Consider the following 21933-nt stretch of genomic DNA (forward strand, 5'->3'; position numbering starts at 1 on the left):
TATATATATATGTACATATATATATATATGTATATATATATATATATATCCTGAATATATATGTATATATATATATATATATATATATATATATGTATATATATATATATATATATATATATGTACATATATATATATATGTATATATATATATATATATCCTGAATAATCATATATATATATATATATATATACATATATATATATACATATATATATACATATATATATGTACATATATATATATATGTATATATATATATATATATGATTATTTTTATTTTTATTTTTTATTTTTTTGATTGAGGCTTGGATGGCTATGTATTTCCCTCTTAGGACTGCCTTTGCAGGATCCCATAGGTTTTCTCCAATGTGTTTTTATTCTCATTGGTTTCCATGAATTGTTTAAGTTCTTTCTTGATTCCCTGGTTGACCCAAACATTCCTTAGCAGGATAGTCTTTAGATTCCAAGTGTTTGAATTTCTTCCAAATTTTTCTTGTGATTGAGTTCCAGTTTCAAAGCATTATGGTCTTAGAATATACAGGAAATAATCTCAGTCTTTTGGTATCAGCTGAGTCTTGATTTGTGACCCAGTATGCGATCTATTCTGGAGAAATATCCAAGTGCATTCAAGAAAAATTAATATTCTGTTATTTTAGGGTGGATTCTGTATATATCTATGAGGTCCATCTGGTGTGGTATCTCATTCAGAGTTCTTGTTTCTTTATTGATTTTCTGCATCAATGACCTGTCTATTGCTGAGTTGAGGGCTGAGGTCTCCTCCTGTTAGCATGTTATTATCAGTATGTCTCTTTATTTTGGTTAATAGTTGGTTATGTAATTGGCTGCTACCATGTTGGTAGCATACCATATTTACAATTGTTAGATACTTTTGTTGGATAAACCCTTTAATATTTATATTGTGTCCTTCTGTAAAGACTATAGTCTTTAACTTAAAACCCAATTTGTCTGATATAAGAATTGCTACCCCAGCTTACTTTGAGGTCAATTGGCATCCCTTCACTTTCAGTCTGGATGCATCTTGAGGTTGAAAATGAGTATCATGTAGAGAGCGTATGGATGGGTCCTATCTTTTTATAATCTGCAACCTTGTGCTGTTTCATGGGAGCATTTAGGCCATTCATGTTGAGAGTGATTATTGAAAGATATGATTTTATTTTCATCATGTTGCCTGTGAAGTCCTTGTTTCTATAGATGGTAACTTTCTGTTCTATATCACTCTTGAGTTCTTTCTCCTTTTATAGACCCCCCTTTAATATTTCTTGTAGGGTTAGCTTGATGGTAACAAATTCTTTCCATTTCTGCTGGTCTTGGAAGCTCCTTATCTCTCCATCCATTCCGTTATCTTTCTGGATAAAGTATCCTTGGCTGCATGTTTTTTCACTTATTACCTTGAATATGTCTTATAGCCCTTTCTGGCTTGCCAAGTATCTGGGGACAGGTCTGACATTATTCTAATTTTCCTCCCTTTATAAATGAGAAACTCCCCTCTTCCTGCTTTCAAGATTGTTTCCTTGGATCTAAATTTGCAAATTGTGCTATTATATGCTGTGGCACTGGTCTGTTTTTGTTGATCTTGTGAAGGGTCCTCTCTGACTCTTGGACATGAATGCTTATATTTTTCCCTCAGATTAGGGAAGTTCTCAGCTACAATTTACTCAAATATATCGTCTAGAAACCCCCCTACCCCTTCAAGGATCCCAATAATTCTTAAATTGAACATTTCATTCTGTCAATAATCTCTTCCAGTTTGATTTCTTGGTTTTTAATTTGTTTTTCCCATGCCGCCTCAATTTCCATCTCTTCTATCATCTTATCTTCTATCTCACTAATTCGTTCTTCTGCCTCGTTTACTCTGACAGTCAATGTATCCTGCTTAGACTGCATTTCATTCACCACATTTTTAAGTTCAGCCTGATTAGATCCCATCTCTGTCCTTAGAGATTCTACATTGTTGTTAATATTTTTTCAGGCCTAGATATTGCCTTGATAACTGTTACTCTAAAATCAATTTTTGACATCTTGATTGTATCCATATCCAGTAGTTCTATGGCAGAGACCACTTTTTTGGTTCTTTCTTTTAGGGTTCCTTCTCCTAGTCATTCTGTTGAGGGGTGGTTGAAGGGATGTACCGAGTCCAAATTATTGACCACAACTCAAGCAAGATGCACCTGTTTTATAGGGACCTTAGGGATGTTGGCCTCTTGTTCTTCCAGCCTATTTTCTGGTGGATGGTGGATAGGCCTGTGGTGCTATTACTCAGGCAACCTTGTTTGGGCGAAATTACCCTGCCCCCTGTGGGGAGGGGATGTATTCATTGAAACCTTTTTAGTTTTGATTTTTGTTGTTGTTGTTGTTGTTGTCTGGCATCTTTCCCTGGCAGCTTTGTGCATCTCTTCTGAGAGTCAGAGCAGAAGTGATTGTATCCAAACCTTTGTCTCAGAATAGAGAGAATGCAGTCTCATCTTCATGGAACTCTCCAGGCCACACTGTCTCTGCTTTTGTATGTGCTGCTAAAAACCACAGTGTTCTGGGTTGTGCACCCCACAGCAGCACTCCCAGCCCTTGCTTCTAGGTCCAGGCATGTCTCTACCCTTTGTGCTTCTACAACTGCAAGGCACCCTTGGGTGGCTTGTGTGCTCCTAAAGCTCTAGGTATAAGTCTGGTGGACTGTCCTAAAGTCCTTCCTTACTGCTATGGATCTTCAAGTCTGTGCCTGGTCCATAGTGTGGGCAGATTTTGAGTGCTCTTGTGTTATTTCACCTTCCAGGCTGAAGAGAGAAGCAGGCCTCTTCTCCTTCTGTTTATCTTACAATATTTGTTCACATAATCATGGATCCCTGCTTCATACCTCAATACCAACCACCAGAGATATTCTGTTTGTGGAGATCTGGATATATCTTCTTATATCTCAGGCTGATTTTGTGGTGTTCTTACTAGTCTGGTAGATATCCTGCTCAATTCAGGGGACCAGTTGAAATAGGGTCCCCTACTTCTCTACCATCTTTTTCCTCTTTCTCTGTCATCTTTTTTATTGCTATGTAATTCACATATCATGACATTTACCCTATTAGAGTGTTGTTGTTTTTTTTTTTTTTTTTGTACTTATTTGGTTTTTAGTATATTCACAAGGTTGTATAAAAATCACCACTATTTAATGCTTGGAATATTTTTATTACTTCAAAAGAAAAACTGCATATATACTAGCAGTTATACTTCATTCTCCCCTCCCCCAGCCCTGGCTGCCACTAGTCTGATTTCAGTCTCTTAGATATGCTTTTTCTGGAAAATTCATTTTTATGAAATTATACCATATGCAGCCTTTTGTGTCAATCTTCTTTCACTTAGCATAAGGTTTAAAAATTAATCTGTATTGTAGCACATACAATATTTTATTTCTTTTAATAGTGAAATACTATTCCATTGTATGGATATATCACAATTTGTTTACCTATTTTTAGTTGTTGGACATCTGTGTTGTTTCCATTTGGAGCTGTTAAGAATAATGTTGTTATGAACACTCATATACATGGTTTTCTTTATGTAAACATATGTTTTCAGTTCTGTTAGAAATATATACCTAGTAGTAGAATTCTTGGTTTATATGATAACTCTAAATTTGACTTTTTGAGGAACTGTCAAATTGTTTGACAGAGGAAATCCATCATTTTATGTTTCTTTTTCTTTTAATTACTCCATTTGTATAGAATATTTAGTTTTTCAATTATTTTATGATGACTAATACTATGGTTGACATTCTTATAGATTAATTTTTGTACAGATACTTGATTATATCTTTAGCATAAATTCCTAGGTGTGGAATTATTTAAATCTTAAATGCATTTGATTTTTTATTTTTTCTTTGTTTTCTTTTCTTTCTTTTTTTTTTTTAAGTTAACATATAATGTATTATTTGTTTCAGGGGTACAGATCTGTGATCCATCAGTCTTATACAATTCACAGTCTTCATTATAGCACATACCCTCCTCAATGTCCATCACCCCCATTTTATGTTTCACCAAGGAATAGTTGAGGATTCTAATTTCTCAACATATATGGCAACACTTTTTATTTTCTGACTTTACTGATTATTGCCATCTTGATTGGTATGAAGTAACATTTCATTGTGGCTTTAATAAGTATTTACCTAATGGCTTGTGATGTTGTGCCTGTTCACATGCCCTTATTGGCTATTTGTATTCTTGGAGAAATGTCTATTCAAGTTATTTCCTTATTTTCTAATTGGGTGGTTGTCTCTTGGTCATGTTGTAAGAGTTCTTGATATACTCTGGATGTGAAAGTCACAAGATATATGAATTGCAAATATCTTCACCCATTCTGTGGATAGTCTTTCATTTTCATGATCATGTCCTTGGAGATGGAGAAAAAAATAATTTTGGTGAAATCTTATTTATCTGTTTTTTCTTTGTATGTTGGACTTTATGAATTATTTCTAAGAAACTATTACCTAATTCAAGGTCAAAAATATTTACACATATGTTTCATTCTAAGAGTTTTATAGTTTTAGTTCTTATAGTTTATTTATTTATTTATTTAGATAGTTGTTTTTAAAAATTAGATAGTTAATTTTTATATATGGTATAAGGTAGGAGTCCAACTCGATTCCTTTGCATAAGATTACTAGCTGTCCTTCAGTACTAATTGTTGAAAAGACTATTCTTTCACCTACTGAGTTGTCTTGGGACCCTCATCAAAAGTCAGTTTCTCAAAGATATATGGTGTTATTTTGGAACATTAATTTTTATCCCATTAATTCATTCATCTACTCTTAATCCAATAACACACATAATTAAATTTCTAACTTTGTGATGAGTTGTGAATTCAGGAGGTATGAGTCTTCTAATTTTCTTCTTTCATTTTTTTTTTTTTTTTTGCTATTTGGAGCCCTGCTGGTTTTGATAGAAATTGCATTATATCTATAGATCAATTTGAGTAGGATTGCCATTTTAATAGTATTAAATGCTCCAGCTCATGAACATGGTATATCTTTTAATGCATTTAGTATTTTATAAATTTTCTTTCGGTGATTTTTATATTTTTTACTGTACAAGTTTTGTAGTTCTTTTAAGTTTATTTCCACTTAATTTATTATTTTTTTCTATTGAAAATTAAATTGCTTTCTTAATTTCATTTCCAGATTGTTCATTTCTAGTGTATAAAATCACCACTAAATTTGTATATTGATATTGTATCCTGAAACCTTGCTGAATTTATTTGCTCTAAATTTCCTTGTGTATTTTCATATGTTTCTCTAGAAACATTTCATATGTTTCTATATACACAAGATCATGTCATGAAAATACAGATAGTTTTATCCCTTCCTTTCTAATCTTAATATCTTTTTAACTGTTCTTGCATTATTGCTTTGGCTACAATCTTTTAAAATATTAGATAGAAATAATAAGAGTGGCCATCCTAGTGTTGTTTTGAATTTATGGAGAAAGTTTTGGTCTTTCATCATTAAGTGTGATGTTAGCTGTGGGTTTTATCAAGTAGTTTATCATCATGGATTGATACAATTACATTTTCTCCCCTACTCTCTTAATAATACATATTGCATAAATACATAATCTTTTCTTGAAATACATCTTATGCTTGGAATAAAGACAATTTGAACTTAGATTTTTTTTTCAAAATATACTGTTGTGTTTGATTTAGCATACTTTATTTAATATGAAGGTGAATTATAATGAAATCAGTGGAAACATATATTTTTCCTAGACTACCTGGTGCTATCAAAAGTAGCTGAAACATGAGCAAAAGCATTTACTCTCTTTGTCACCCAAATCACGTCTTTATAAAAACTAAAATGTCATTTAACTCACATGTATATTTAAGGATTAAATAAACTAATATGGATGAAATTTTATGTTTTTTTCTATTTTTATAATTATTACTACTGCATTTTTTCTGTAAGAGAGTTGGTCTAAATTTTATATTTTTTATCTCTTTTTACTTTGTTTGATTTAAATCTTATTCTATCCTTATGAAGTTTGTTAGCCATTTCTTATTTATTGAACAAATATTCATGATGTGTTTTTCTTAAAAAAAATAAAAAGTATTGTAAGGGCCTATTTAGCCAGAGCAATTCCACCCGGTTAAACAATGACCTTGTTGTTTACACAGTAAAACTTAAACTGTCCCTGCTTCACCCCCCCCCCCACTTCCCCCAGGGGACTTACTTAAAACAAGTCCTGGAAACTAGTCCCAGGTAACAAAGCCCAAATACAAGGGTGGGTCAGGCCAGGTGGAGGTATTCAATCAGTAGGGGCTCATATTGTCTCCCTAGCTACCAAGGAGTATGGGCCCCACCTTTGGGTGCCTTTTGGGCACTAATTCTGACCAAGGTGAAAGGCTAGTTCAAATATCTACTATAGGGTAAATTGTAATTCAATTGGTCACTTATGTGTGACCTAGCAGGACTATACAGCTTTCTCTGTGTTACAATCTCACTGGCCACCTGTGCATGGCCAGGCCCAACCACATGGCCTTTGCCCTTAAAAGCTAGTCTGTAAGGCAGAGAGAGGTCACCTCTTTGCATGAGATGGTCCTGGCTGGTCAGTTTGATTCTTGATGCTTGGCACAAAATAAAGCTTTGCTTGACCTTCTCTTTGGATCAGTCTTGCCCCCTCTTCCATGGACCCAATAGTACAATAAGGGAATTGCTACTTTATTGAAGGTTCCCTGGCATTAGCTTATAAAACATTTTCGAACTAACAAATAATATTTTTGGTAACTTTTACTTGCTGATTTAATCACTTTTATGGCTTTGGATATATTTAGATTTTATTTGTGTGTGTGTGTGTGTGTGTGTGTGTGTGTATGTGTAGAAAATTTATAAAGATATATTGATAGAAATGTCATTTTTACCTTTTTTCTTATATATCATTTGAAGTTGTTTATAATTTCTTCTGATTTTTATTTTTAATTTTAAAGATTTTATTTATTTGACAGAGAGAGAGAGAGAGAGATCACAAGTAGGCAGAGTCAGGCAGAGAGACAGGGGGAAGAAGCAGACTCCCCACTGAGCAGAGAGACCAATGTGGGGCTGGATCCCAGAACCCTGAGATCATGGCCTGAGCTGAAGGCAGAGGCTAACCCATTGAGCCATCCAGGTACTCCAATTCTGATTTTTAAATTTCATTTATATATCCAGAATTATTTTCAATTTTTCAAACCCAATATTGTTTGGGGATTTATTTATTTATCTTTAGTCAGTTGCGATAGAAGTTTGCCTTTTGAGGTTAATGTTCAGCATGAAATCAGCCATAATACTGGGCTTGCTAAAATGTAACACTAAGGCTGCTGGGGGGAAGAAGTTTTCAGAGAAGGGATAGGCCTTTGGAATGCCTAGGCCTGATGGACCTCTCTGCCTTTGGAATGCTGCAGAGACTTGCTTTCCCCAAGGCTCTCTTAACCCAAACAGCCACCCTGTGATCTAAGAGATATATGCATTGTCCCTTAAGCTATGTCTAGGAGGACAGGCAGATTAGCATATCTTATCTTTCCTGTAAACAGATCCTCCTAGTTTCAGAAAGACCCCTTGTCAACATCACAGGCCTCAGAAACAGTGATAAGGATTTGTGATTATTGTGAAGGATCAATAAAAGGAGGAGCAAAGAAGAGCAAAGGGTCTTTGCTCTGGGCATTGACCCCCTTGCCTTCTACTCTCTTTCACAGCCAAGTCTGGAGTGACCTTTCATTTGTTGGTATAGGGATTGCTGGCCATTCCCAGCATTTGCCTGTGTCTAGGTCTTCAGTCTCCTTCCAGGTTTCATACGTATATCTGTGTACAAATGACAGTCTGTGTTTGTGTTGTTTGTAATTAAATTAAACTCACACACACGTATGTGTGTAAAACTTTTATGTAGTTCAATAGATGTGTTCCTTATTAACTATAAATCTATATTATCTGGTGCAATGACAAAGTATCTTTAAAATATTATGCACAGTGAAACAATATTTTTATAAAATATATGCTTATATAATTGTAAAATGCACTACATGCATGGAACAAATCTAGATTTAAGTACACTAAAACATTAGTACTCCTTACCTCACTGTAGGTGAATTGGAGATGATTTTATTTACCTAACCTGCAGTTTAGCATTTCTCAGGAGCAACCATTACTGATTTTCATTTTAAGTGGAAAATTTTCTTTTATATTGTACTGACATTTTCCAAAACGATTCCTTTTAATTATATCAATCATTTTCTCAAAATGCTTCAGTGATTTGTTGTTCCCAAAGGGTATAGTTTAAATTCTTTATTATAATATTCAAAGTCCTCTGTCACTTGGCAGCAAACTGTATTTCTTCTCTTATCCTAATTCTCATACTAAATACAACAATTCCAACCAAATGCTTTTACCAGCTGTTCTCACAAATTTCTCTCTCCAATCTTCATACTTTTTGTGCACTCTGTTTCATCTACCCAACTGAAAATATCTCTATCTTTTTTTTTCTGCCTATGTGAATCCTACCTATTCTTCAAAATGCAATTACTCTTTCTTCATCTTTTATAAAGTCTTCCTGGGGGGAAGGGAAACAAAACAAAACAAAACAAAACAAAACAAAACAAAAGGGAGTTCTTTGAATATCTTAATGCCAATATTACTTTACTAATTTTCTAATTAATATTTTACTACTCTGGCATCCATTTTAGTGGCATTAACTCAGGATTGCATAAACTCGTTGCATTTGGGGACATGTTTGAAGCTGCCCAGCTAACAGGGTGAGTGGGGAAAGCTATCCAGTGCGTGCATGCTGGCTACTTAAGCTGTGTATCTTAGTATAAAGCTGCATCTGCCCAGAGCAAAGAAAGACTATTTTTTTTTAAGATTTAATTTATTTATTTGACAGACAGAGATCACAAGTAGGCAGAGAGGCAGGCAGAGAGAGAGAGAGAGAGGGAAGCAGGCTTCCTGCGGAGCAGAGAGCCCGATGAGGGGCCCGATCCCAGGACCCTGAGATCATGACCCGAGCCAAAGGCAGCAGCCCAAACCACTGAGCCACCCAGGCGCCCCGAGAAAGACTATTTTTATAAAAAGATTCCATCCATAGAGGAAGTCATGTTGCAATTATAGTCTGTCCAGAGACTGCATCCTTATATAAGCCACAGGATGTTCAGATAAATAAGTAATTTCATGGCTCCTCATAGTTAACATTTTAAAGGGATTATATCTGTTCCATCAAATTAGGATATGGAGTGTTTCTGTAATTTTTTGTATACATTAGATCACCTAGCACAATGCCACATGAATGGTTTATGAACAGATATGCACAATTCAGATATATCTGACATGAAACAAAATCTCAGATATCAAGACAGATTCCTACATTTCAAGCAAATTGTAGCTGCAGCAACTTTGCCACCTACTTTTACAAACGCCTGTGAGGCAATGAGAAGAGTTTGGAAGATAATAATCACCATAACCTTTACTGTTTATCAGTTATTACTTAACAATAGTAACTAGCATTTAAAGACTATTTTACAGGTTTAAGGTACATCATCATTAGATAATAACCATGTCCTTTCCATTTCTTTCTTTTATTTTAATATTTTATTTATTTATTTGACAGAGAGAGATTACAAGTAGGCAGAGAGGCAGGCAGAGAGAGAGAGAGGAGAAAGCAGGCTCCCTGCCGAGCAGAGAGCCCGATGCGGGACTCGATCCCAGGACCCTGAGATCATGACCTGAGCTGAAGGCAGCGGCTTAACCCACTGAGCCACCCAGGCGCCCCTCCATTTCTTTTTTGATGCCTAGGTTGGTACCTGGAATAGTAGCCTCCTGGCAAATATTTCTTAAAGGAATAAAATAAATTCAATATTAATTATCACTACATACATAAGTGAAACACCATGGACTTTTTCATACTGTTGAGCATCCTGTGATGGGAGTGGGAAAAATCAGAGTCACAAGGCCAGCAAGTGGAATGTACTCTCTGTTGTGGCTTTCTTATTAAAAGAAGGAGTGGAGAAAGCACATTTCCTGCAGAGTACAGGTAATAAAGAGTATACTAAACTATAAAAGTCACTTAAGCATTCTCTTACATGTTCATAATGGTATTTAAAATCAAATAATTTATTTTCCTCCAAATTAGAAATGTTTTTCTGGTAGAGGCCATGCTGCCTGTGTTTATTTGAGAAACAGACCCAAGTTAATATGCTTGTCCCTAGGGGTTTCAACAAGTGACCTTGGAAAGTTGTCACAACTAAATATAGAGCTGAATATTGTGATGAATGCTATTAGAAATAGCCACTTTGAGAGTTTGTCTCTAGCATATTAATTGTGGAGATGTCATCAAATCTGCCACATATGTTTACAATGGCTAGCTACAAAAGAATACAGGTTGAAGAGCTGTTCACACAGACGTGATGCAGTGTCATGCACCACTCTTCTGCTGAAGCCAGAACAATGTGTGCGGCCTTTTGCAGGGAACATGCACTTGGTTTATTCCATACACTCTCACTAAAAATGCATTCTGCTTCAAAGCACCAGAAAGTGGTGCTTTGTGATAACACAACACTTTTAACCTCCAGTTGTTCTATCGGCATTAGCTTCTGGGAAATTCTGATCTGAGCTAATAGCACAACTTTAAGAATTGTTCAAGTCCTTGCTGCATGCATATGTTTCTACGTGCTCACTTTCACTGTGGTTGAATACTTCATTTTCATTTTTCTTTGAGTTTAAAAATGTGTTTTATCTTAATTATTCATGTTTTTGGTAATTTGCCTGAAAATCCTTAGAAGGAACTGGGGTAAACATGTAGACAAATTGTTCTCCAGTACAAGTTAAAAGTAGAAACAGAAAAATGTGGGAACCCATTTTACAGATAAAGAACCTGAGGCACTTCTCTCTGCCCACCTCCGATCTCTGTCTGTCAAATAAAAAAAAAAAAAAAAAAAAAAAGAACCTGAGGCACTGAAGTGTAACATGACCTAAGGACAAACACAGATTTTTAAACCATAGCTGTGTGAATCTTCTCAGTCCCATTTGTTTTCCTCTTCTCACAGGGACATGTGATGAGCGCACACAAACTTGCATAGTTTCATCCTTCACTGGTTTCCACTCTGTCCTCAGCTGTGCCCTCTGCCCCATTTGCAACAGAACCTAAAAAGGTAAAGAAAAAGACTGTTGACTTAGATTAGACTGTGCCCCCAGACACCCAGTGTGTTCCCACTTAGAAAATGGGTTGACGGGCACCTGGGTGACTCAGTGGGTTACAGCCTCTGCCTTCAGCTTGGGTCATGATCTCGGGGTGCTGGGATCGAGCCCACATTGGGCTCTTTGCTCAGCAGGGAGCCTGCTTACCCCCTCTCTCGGACTGCTGCTCTGCTTACTTGTGATCTCTCCCTCTCTCTATCAGGTAAATAGATAAAATCTTTAAAAAAAGAAAGAAAGAAAGAGAGAAAGGAAATGGGTTGACTCGAGTTCAACTTTTCTTTTTTTTTTAATATTTTATTTATTTATTTGACAGAGAGAAAGATCACAAGTAGGCAGAGAAGCAGGAAGAGAGAGGGTGAAACAGGCTTCCACTGAGCAGAGAGCCCAATGAGGGGCTCGATTCCAGGACCCTGAGACCAGTGACCCACCCAGGAGCCCCTCAATTTTCTTTTGCAAAATTTCAACTAGGTATCTTAACACATGCCAAATATTAAACCTTGAATTTGAAATCTTTTCTGTGGACTTCTTATTGATAAGTAATGCTTGGGATGGGATTTGTTAAATGGCAAATATTGTAACATAGTATTCAAGTTAAAGTTCCCTAGTTTGACCAACTTTGAGAAGGAAACAAAAAATTGCATCTGCATCAGGACTATGTCAGAAACTGTGCCAAGGAAGGTCTGAAATGAATGAAGATATTACAAAGTGTCACAAAGCTAATTAGTGTGCTGAATCTTCCTGTAGAAGGAAATTTGCTGGCATCACCCCTGGGTCCTAATTTGAGAATGACCTCAAGTCATACTCCCCAAGGTACTATTAAAGAAATACCATACTGAGGAGGACTTTTGATAGATGAATAAAATAAATATTTATTCTCTCCATACATAAATAAGTTTATTTCTTTAACTGTTAAAGCTAAATCATTTATTTTTATTACAGGTTTCTTTATTACAGAGAGCCTTAATGTGTTAATAAACACTGTCAGTCTCAAAGAAAGGAAGGCAATGATCAGTTTCTCTTTAGTTTCTGTGGCCAAGGGTAAAAAGCTTCCTGAAGATTGTGCCCTACAAATCACAGTTTGTGAAATATTAAGACACATAAGAAATGATACATCACTTTACTTACTGTAATTCTAAAAAATAAAAATGTAAGTGTATATATAGTCTTAAATGCATATTTGATTTTATGGGTGTGGAATCCTGTTGCTTGAGTTTGTACATGGCTCTACCACTTACTAGTTGTGTGAACTGGAACAAATAATTTAGCTTTCTGTTCTTTGGTTTACTCATAGGCTAAATAAGGTTAATGAAAGAAGACAAATTGCAATGATAAATGTATTTAGAGCCTATAGCTGCACATTTTTCATTTTCTAATTCACGTTTTTTTCTTCTCACATGAACATATGTGTGGTGTGTGCATTAACTTGGCACAGCCTCCTTCCCCTCTTCACTGCTTTCCACTGATTCTTCAAGTGTGCCCTTCTCTTTTCAAGACAGAATTGGGTTGTTTTGATGATTCCTATGTATAGAAGAGCCTAGAAAAAACCTCAGTGAATATTAGCTAATGTACATGTGATTTATTTTTTATTAAATATATTATTATATATTATATATATGCATAAGAAATATATATGTATGCAATAATTATAAATAACATACTATTTATATATATATTTATATATCAGTATATTATAAGTCTTATATAAGTTATGTATTATGGAACATATATTACTAAATAATATTTATATATTATTATATTATAATTATATAATTATATATATAAGGCATATATATTTATAAGGCATAAATATTCCTACAATCATGAATAAAATAATTTAAAAATAATTATATTTAAAAACATCTCCAAGTTGTTAGCTTATATTTTACTGTTGTAACACATATACATTTAGTATCATGCATTTTCAGTCTTATAAAATCTCTCTAGCATGCCTCCAAGGCAAGTTCCCTCAAGAGCTGGAGAGGTCTTTTGGCCAGAACCTTTGCACATTTAACCTCTATACTGTTCTGAGACTAAGTATAAGCACATGTCTCCATAGGAAGCATTTAGCAAAGCATTTGCTACCATCAGCTGAGTCCCTATAATGTGCACAATTCTTGACACCTGCTATTTCAAATCCTCATGCTTGTCTTATAAGGTCAATAATGTCACTGTCAGATAAAGAAACTGGGGCTAGAGGAAGTTTCACAGCTAGTAACACATGGAACTTGGATTACAAACCAGGACTTACTGATGTGAAAGTTCACTTCTTTGAGCTCCCTGCTGCAGCCATAGGAGCCATAGGAGCTCGGAAATCCAATCCAGCCATGTCTCTCACGTGGAGAGGCTAGGTGGCAAGGCAACTGAAGCACACCAACCAGATTAAGGGCAGCAAAACACGGAATCAGGAATTATCCCAATGAATCTGAATACTCCATGCCGTCTTCTATGTTTAATGTAAGATGTGAGAAAAATGAAAGGATTATTTTCCCAATTTTCTATTTTTCTATTCATTAGATTTTTGAAAATGTCTGTTTAAGTTCTCCCCATAAATCAATATCAATGGTATGTCTTAGCTTAACAATGAGGCTTGCTTACTCAGTTGTATTGTTATGTGAGGTTGCACAGACATACACTTAGCACGTTTTCTTAAGAGGAAATAAAATATTTCATATTTTACTTCATTAATCTCCTCAGTACTCCTACAATTTCTAAGGAAGTATTCACTTATGCATACGAATCAGGTACACTGGATTCAGAAAGAGCGGCGTCAGTAGAAGCTTTAATTTGTCAAGTTGACAAAGGTATTTCCTTGTTCATGATGCCATATCTAAAACTCAGGCTTTCTTTAGTGGTCACAAATCACTAAATGAATTTATAATGAATAAGGTTTGGACATGGAAGAGATTATCATGTTTTCAAACTATGTATTACCTAGGTGCTCATTTTACAATATTTACCAAATACCTACTACATGCAGGCATTGTTTGAAGGGTTTTAGATACAGCAAAGGACAAAATAGGAAATAATCCCTGCATGTGTAAGACTTACATTCAAATGGGAAAAAAGATAATAAACTGGTGAATTACACAGACACACCCTTTACATGCACAACACCACCTTACATATAAAGGTGATAAATGCTATGGAGAAAATGAAAGCAGGAAAGAAGAGGAAATACAGTTCAAACAAAGGGAGGTCTGATTTTAAATAGTGTGTTCAGGAAAAATCACTGTGAGAGGTCGTTTCCTTTTTAGATTTTTTCCTTTTCGTTCCTTGTTCTTTCTTTCTTTCTTTTTTTCCTTTTTATTGCTCTTGTTTTGTGATTTTTTGTTTTTAAAATTTGAAGGTGGTCAAGCGCAACCTATGCTGGTGTTGGTCAGGAGTATTCCTGCCAGGAGAAATGATTGTAAAGATGGGCATGTACCTCGTGTGCCAGAGGAATAACAGAGAAATCAGTGGGGCAGAATGAGTTTGTGGTGAGGAGCCCAGGAACAAATGAGATCAGACAGTTAATAGAAGTCCAGCTCTTACTGGTCTGGAAGAAAGTTCTAAAGATTTTGGTTTGGGCTGAGAGAAGATAAGCTATCTAGTAGTAGGTTATCTAGCAAAGACTTTGAGAAGAATTATGTGATAAGATTTTTATTTTAAAAGATCACTCTGGACCTTTTTATCTAATTTATAAAAAGCTGCAGAAGACTGGCCCACAGATCTTATAATGACAAGAAGATATTTCACCAGAAGGCAGAAAACACAAAGAATCATAAATGAGCTAAATTCTGAATGGGTGAGTCTGTTCTTAGGAGTCTAGAGACCCATGGATGCTTTATCACTGGTTCAGAGGTAGAAGGAACAATCATAAAAGAGGGAATTGAAGAAAAAGCCCACCTTCAAATGACACCATGAGGCCTGGTATGAGGAATGAGAGTTCCCAGATATCCTACCACGGAGTGAATCGACAACAATCAGCACTCCCCGCCACCCTCACCCCGCCATGGGCCTTCCACTGCAGGCAGCAGTACAGAAAAGTCTCAGGAATAAGTGATAAAGTCCATAGAATTTCTCCCAAAATATCCAAGACCATTGCTTGGTGCTGAGCAGCAGCCTAATGAAGGGTTTTAAAATAACTATGGTAAATATATAATAAAACCAAGTGGAAAAGAAAAGTGATATATAGGATCAGATAAGGAGTCTCAGCAACTCAAGGGAAACTACAAAAAGTAAGTAATGGCAATTTTAGAATTTAAAAAATACATTAGAAATTAATAGTCATTTGGTAGATTTGACCATAACCCAGACACAACAAAGGAAAGGATCAGGAACTAACATATAAAGACCCAAATAGATTTTAAAGAACCAAACAGACCATCTGAGACTTGTAGGAGAGTATTAAATGGTCTAACATACTTGCAATTGAAGTCCTAGTAGGAGATGTGAGAGGGATAGAGATATAATGTTTTTGTTTTGTTTTAAATAATGAAGAAAATAAACCCACAGATCTAAGAACAGCAATAAACTCCAAACAGGAGAAATACGACTTAGACACACCAGAGACAAACTGTTGAAGACCTAAGATAAAATGAAAATCGATCAATCAACCAAGCAATTGGACACATGACATTCAGGAAAACAAAAATAAAGATGTCTAGGGGCACCTGGGTGGCTTAGTTAAGTGTCTGCCTTCAGCTCAGGTCATGATCCCAGGGTCTTGGGATCAAGCCCCACATTGGGCTCCCTGCTCAGCAGGAAGCTTGCTTCTCCCTCTCCCACTCCCCCTGCTTGTGTTCCCTCTCTTACTGGGACTCTCTGTCAAATAAACAAATAAATATAAAATCTTAAAAAAAAAAAAAAGATGTCTGTCTTCTACTCAGAAATAGTAGAAGCCCAAAGGCAGTGGCAGGGAATTTCACCTAAGGCAAGAAACATCCAATGTATAGCCAGTGGACATGGTTTTCAAAAATAAGGTGATATAAAATTATTTTATGGCAGACAAAGACAAAATAAATTAATTTTCAGGCTAAAGAAGGGAAATCATATGTACATGTGAAATAATGTGGATGAAACATATGACAAAATTCAAAATATATTATAATGAACAACTCTCCACAAATTAAGAATAGAGAGAAATCATCTTCATTTTCTGAAGAGTGTTTACAAAATTCTAATGATAGCCTACTCCTTAATGACAAAAGACTGAATGCTTTCTTTCTAAGACTGGGAACACAGTAATGATGCTTGCTCTCATCATTTTCATTTGACGCAGTACTGACATTTCTAGTCATTGCATTAAGGTAATAAAAATTAAAAGCCGGGGCGCCTGGGTGGCTCAGTGGATTAAGCCGCTGCCTTCAGCTCGGGTCATGATCTCAGGGTCCTGGGCTGCATCGGGCTCTCTGCTCAGCGGGGAGCCTGCTTCTCTCTCTCTCTCTCTCTCTCTCTCTCTCTCTCTCTCTCTCTCTGCCTGCCTCTCTGTCTGCTGTGATCTCTCTCTCTGTCAAATAAATAAAATCTTTAAAAAAAAAATTTAAAAGCCTACATATTAGAAAGGAAGAGGCAAAGAACTACTTCTATTTATAGATGACTTCAATGTCTGTATGAAAAATCCAAAAGAATCTCTAAAAAACAAATCCTAGAATGAATACATGAGGTTGTTTAGGTCAAAGAATCCAAGCCCAATACACAAACATGAGATGAAAGTTCAAATTACCTCTTCCAGATTCATCTCTTGTAGTTACTAACAAGCTTCATTGCATGGTTTTCTCTGTGAAATGTAGTACTTATCTCTCCAACTGATATATCACTTCTAGAATAGGCATTTATATGAATAGAATTCATATAAAATATATATGAGAAGGCACTACAGTAACTAAAAAAAAATCTTGTAAAAGGAGAGTAAAGTGAGAAAAATCACTCTACCCTTATGGAAGAGCTAATATATATATATCTAGACTAATTACATAGTGTAGTCTTGGTAGAGGGAGAAGGGCTGCGGTCAGTGCAACAGAAGAGAGAACCCAACAATAGACCCACCTAAATCTGTCCAGCTGTGTTTTGACAAAGGTACAAAGGCAATTCAGTAGAATAAAGATACCCTTTTTCAGGAAGTGGTGCTGGAGCAACCAAAGGTCCATAGGGAAAAAAGAGCTTTTGTGGAGAGGTTAGGCCAAAAGCCTGAATGCGGTGGATGCAAGAAAGAACAAGGGAAAGATGTTTGCAAAACCCCAAGAACAAAATATTGTTTGGAACATAAGTATCATAAGGACCAGAAAGAATTATGAGAGTGGCAGGAAAAAGCAGGCCGGGTCACTTAGAAAGGGATTATAGATACCAGTCCTTTGTATTCATTAAAAGTCATGCCTATAATCCATCTAATTAATAGAAGCTATTTGCTTCTACAAATTTCTATTATTGCACATTGTAATTATAATTGGATTTTTACTACTTTTAGCTGATCTTCTCCTCTGATATACTAAAATATTATTTAATAACCTGTACTGTGGTTTTCCTCATCACAGTTCCAATGTCTAGTAACTGCCAAGCATATAGCTGAAACTGGAGAAATATTCATTAAATGCAATTAAACTAAATGAAGCCAAGTTACTAAATGGCTTGATTTCAGTTTTAAAGCCATTGCTCTCATGCTCTTTACCCCTGAAACTTTGCCTAAGCAATTTCCCCCCAGACTCTCTCCAAATGAGTCTAAATTCAGCCACAGGTCCCACTCCTTCTATGCTATTTGGATGCAAGTTCAAATTAACTCTTCCAGATTCATCTCTTGTAGTTACTAACAAGCTTCATTGCATGGTTTTCTCTGTGAAATGTAGTACTTATCTCTCCAACTGATATATCACTTCTAGAACGTCCCTAGAGTTCCCATAACCTTTAGATTTTGTTTGTTGATAGATTATATGTTCCCAGAGAGGGAACATGAATCTCCGATTTCTTCTGTTCCTTTGTGTTCATCCTTATTTCTAGCATTTCTTCAAATGTGAAGTCAATGCTGTGGTTATTCCATTCATGTACTAGATTGTATTTGACTCTATAATATTCCAAACCCTGAAACTAATGAAATAGATTTGCTTCTTGGGTAATTTATCATAGCAATGATATTTTCAGTCTAGATTTCTACAGCTTATCTTCACTAGATCATCTACTTAGTACATGACATTTCTAATAGTTACTTATAATCTGGTTAAGATATGTAGTATTAATACAGGTGTTTTTTTCTTCTTCTTTTTGTTCCTAACCACATGTCTCTGGTTGAGTAGAATTAGCTGTGGGGTGTTTAAGCCAATGGGTCAACAATGGCATGGAGTCCTTTCTAGGGAGAGCGTATCTCAATAAATGTTTGGATTGTTTATGGATAAACTTTTGCTTATCATCAATAGGCAAGAGAAATAAAGTAAGGGCTAATTAGGTCTACATAGTAACTAATAGCATTTATGAGCTATATGTTTGTATTTTGAGATGGTTGATGAGAATCCAGACAGCGGATGCAGAGAGTACTTCAGGAGAGAGCAAGATCCATATGAGGAAAAAGTGATAATTTAGACCTCAAAAAAAAAATTAAAAATTCTTGCTCTGTGACTGATCCCATTAAACAGGCAAAAGCAAGCTTAAAGAGTAGGAGAAAATATTTGCAGACTACATATCCAGCAAAAATAGCTCAGTAATTAAAATGTATAAAGAACTCCAAAAACTCAAAAGAATTAAGAAAAAAAAAAGAAAAAAAGAATCCACAAAATTCCAATTAGGAATTGTTGATGATGACAAATTTGTAATAGAGCTTGAAGTCTGGAACTGTGATGCCAACAACTTTGGCTTTCTTTTTCAATATTCCTCTGGCTATTCGAGGTATTTTCTAGTTCCATATAAATTTTAGGATTATTTGTCCCATTTCTTTGAAAAAAATGGATGGGATTTTGATAGGGATTGCATTAAATGTGTAGATTGCTTTAGGTAGCATAGACATTTTCACAATATTTGTTCTTCCAATACAGGAGCATGGGAAATTTTTCCATTTCTTTGTGTCTTCTTCAATTTCTTTCATGAGTACTTTAGAGTTTTCTGAGTATAGATTCTTTGTCTCTTTGGTTAAGTTTATTCCTAGGTATCTTAGGGTTTTGGGTGCAGTTGTAAATGGGATTCACTCTTTAATTTCTATTTCTTCTGTCTTGTTGGTATAAAAAAAAATGCAACCAATTTCTGTGCATTGATTTTATATCCTGACACTTCACAGAATTCCTATACAAGTTAGAGCAGATTTGGAGTGGAGTCCTTTAAGTTTTCCACATACAGTATCATATCATCTGCAAGCAGTGATAGTTTGACTTCTCTTTTGCCAATTTGGCAAAATTTGGATGCCTTTAATTTCTTTTTGTTGTCTGATTGCTGAGGCTAGGACTTCTAGTACGATTTTGATTAGCAGTGGTGATAACGGACATCCCTGCCATGTTCCTGACCTCAGCGGAAAAGTATTCAGTTTTTCTCCATTGAGAATGATATTTGCAGTGGGTTTTTCATAGATGGCTTTGATAATATTGATAATATGTGCCCTCTATCCCTACACTTTGGAGAGTTTTAATCAGGAAGGGATACTGCACTTTGTCAAATGCTTTTTCAGCATCTATGGAGAGTATCATATAGTTCTTGTTCTTTCTTTTACTAATGTGTTGTATCACATTGATTGATTTGCAGATGTTGAACCAACCTTGCAGCCCTGGAATAAATCCCACTTGGTCGTGGTGAATAATCCTTTGAATGTACTGTTGAATCCTATTGGCTAGTATTTTGGTGAGAATTTTCGCATCTGTGTTCATCAAGGATATTGGTCTGTAGTTCTCTTTTTTGATGGGATCCTTGTCTGGTTTTGGGATCAAGGTGATGCTGGCCTCAGAAAAAAAGAGTTTGGAAGTTTTCCTTCCATTTCTATTTTTTTGGAACAGTTTCAGGAGAATAGAAATTAATTCTTCTTTAAATGTTTGGTAGAATTCCCCTGGGAAGCCATCTGGCCCAGGGCTTTTGTTTGTTTGGAGATTTTTGATGACTGTTTCAATCTCTGTACTGGTTATGGGTCTGTTCAGGTTTTCTATTTCTTCCTGGTTCAGGTGTGGTAGTTTATATGTCTCTCGGAATGTATCCATTTCTTCCAGATTGTTGAATTTGTTGGCGTAGAGTTGCTCATAGTATGTTCTTATAATTGTTTGTATTTCTTTGGTGTTGGTTGTGATCTCTCCTCTTTCATTCATGATTTTATTTATTTGGATCCTTTCTCTTTTCTTTTTGATAAGTCTGGAAAGGGGCTTATCAATCTTATTAATTCTTTCAAAGAACCAGCTCCTAGTTTCTTTGATTTGTTCTATTGTTTTCTTTTGTTGTTGGTGGTGGATTTTTTTTTTTTTTTTTTTTGGTTTCTATGTCATTGGTTTCTGCTCTGATCTTTATTATTCCTCTTTTCCTGCTGGGTTAAGGCTTTCTTTGTTGTTCTTTCTCCAACTCCTTTAGGTGTAGGGTTACGTTGTGTATTTGAGATCTTTCTTGTTTCTTGAGAAAGGCTTGTACAGCTTAATATTTTCCTCTCAGGACTGCCTTTGCTGTATCCCACAGATTTTGAACACTTTTGTTTTCATTATCATTTGTTTCTGTGAATTTTTTCAATTCTTCTTTAATTTCCTGGTTGACCAATTCATTTTTTAGAAGGATGCTGTATAGTCTCCATGCATTTGTGGTCTTTCCAAATTTCCTCTTGTGATTGAGTTTTAGATTCAGAGCATTGTGGTCTGAGAATATGCAGGGGATGATCCCAATCTTTTGATAATGGTTGAGATCTGATTTATGACCCAGGATGTGGTCTAGTCTGGAGAATGTTCCATGTGCACTAGAGAAGAATGTGTATTCTGTTATTTTGGGATGGAATGTGTTGAATATACCTGTGATGTCCATCTTGTCCAGTGTGTCATTTAAGGCCTTTTTCCTTGTGGATCTGTTGCTTGGATGATCTGTCCATTTCAATGAGGGGAGTGTTAAATTCCCCTACTATTATTTTATTATTGTCGATGTGTTTCTTTGATTTTGTTATTAATTGGTTTATATAGTTGGCTGCTCCCATGTTAAGGACATAGATATTTAAAATTGTTAGGTCTTGTTGGACAGATATAGTGTCCTTCCTCATCTCTTATTATAGTCTTTGGCTTAAAATCTAATTGATCTGATATAAGGATTGCCACCCCAGCTTTCTTCTGATGTCCATTAGCATGGTAAATTGTTTTCCACCCCCTCTCTTTAAATCTGGGGGTGTCTTCGGATCTATGATGAGTTTCTTGGGCAGCATATTGACGGGTTTTGCTTTTTATCCATTATGATACCCCGTGTCTTTTGATTGGTGCATTTAGGCCATTTACATTCAGGGTAACTATTGAGAGATATGAATTTAGTGGCATTGTATTGCCTATAATGTGACTGTTACTGTATATTGTTTCTGTTCCTTTCTGATCTACTACTTCTAGGATTTCTCTTTGCTTAGAGGACTCCTTTCAATATTTCCTGGAGAGTTGGTTTGGTGTTTGCAAATTCTTTCAGCTTTTCCATATTTGGAGATGAACTGAGAAGAAACCAGCATCATAGACAGAAGAGAAGTCAAGGAGGCAAGGAGGAAACTCAGGAGAGGTTGGTGTCTCTCAGAGATGAAGAAAGGAGGAATAAATCAACACCCTCAAATATGAGGACA

This window comes from Mustela lutreola, chromosome 10 (assembly GCF_030435805.1).
Source record: "Mustela lutreola isolate mMusLut2 chromosome 10, mMusLut2.pri, whole genome shotgun sequence".
In the NCBI taxonomy this organism is placed as follows: Eukaryota; Metazoa; Chordata; class Mammalia; order Carnivora; family Mustelidae; genus Mustela; species Mustela lutreola.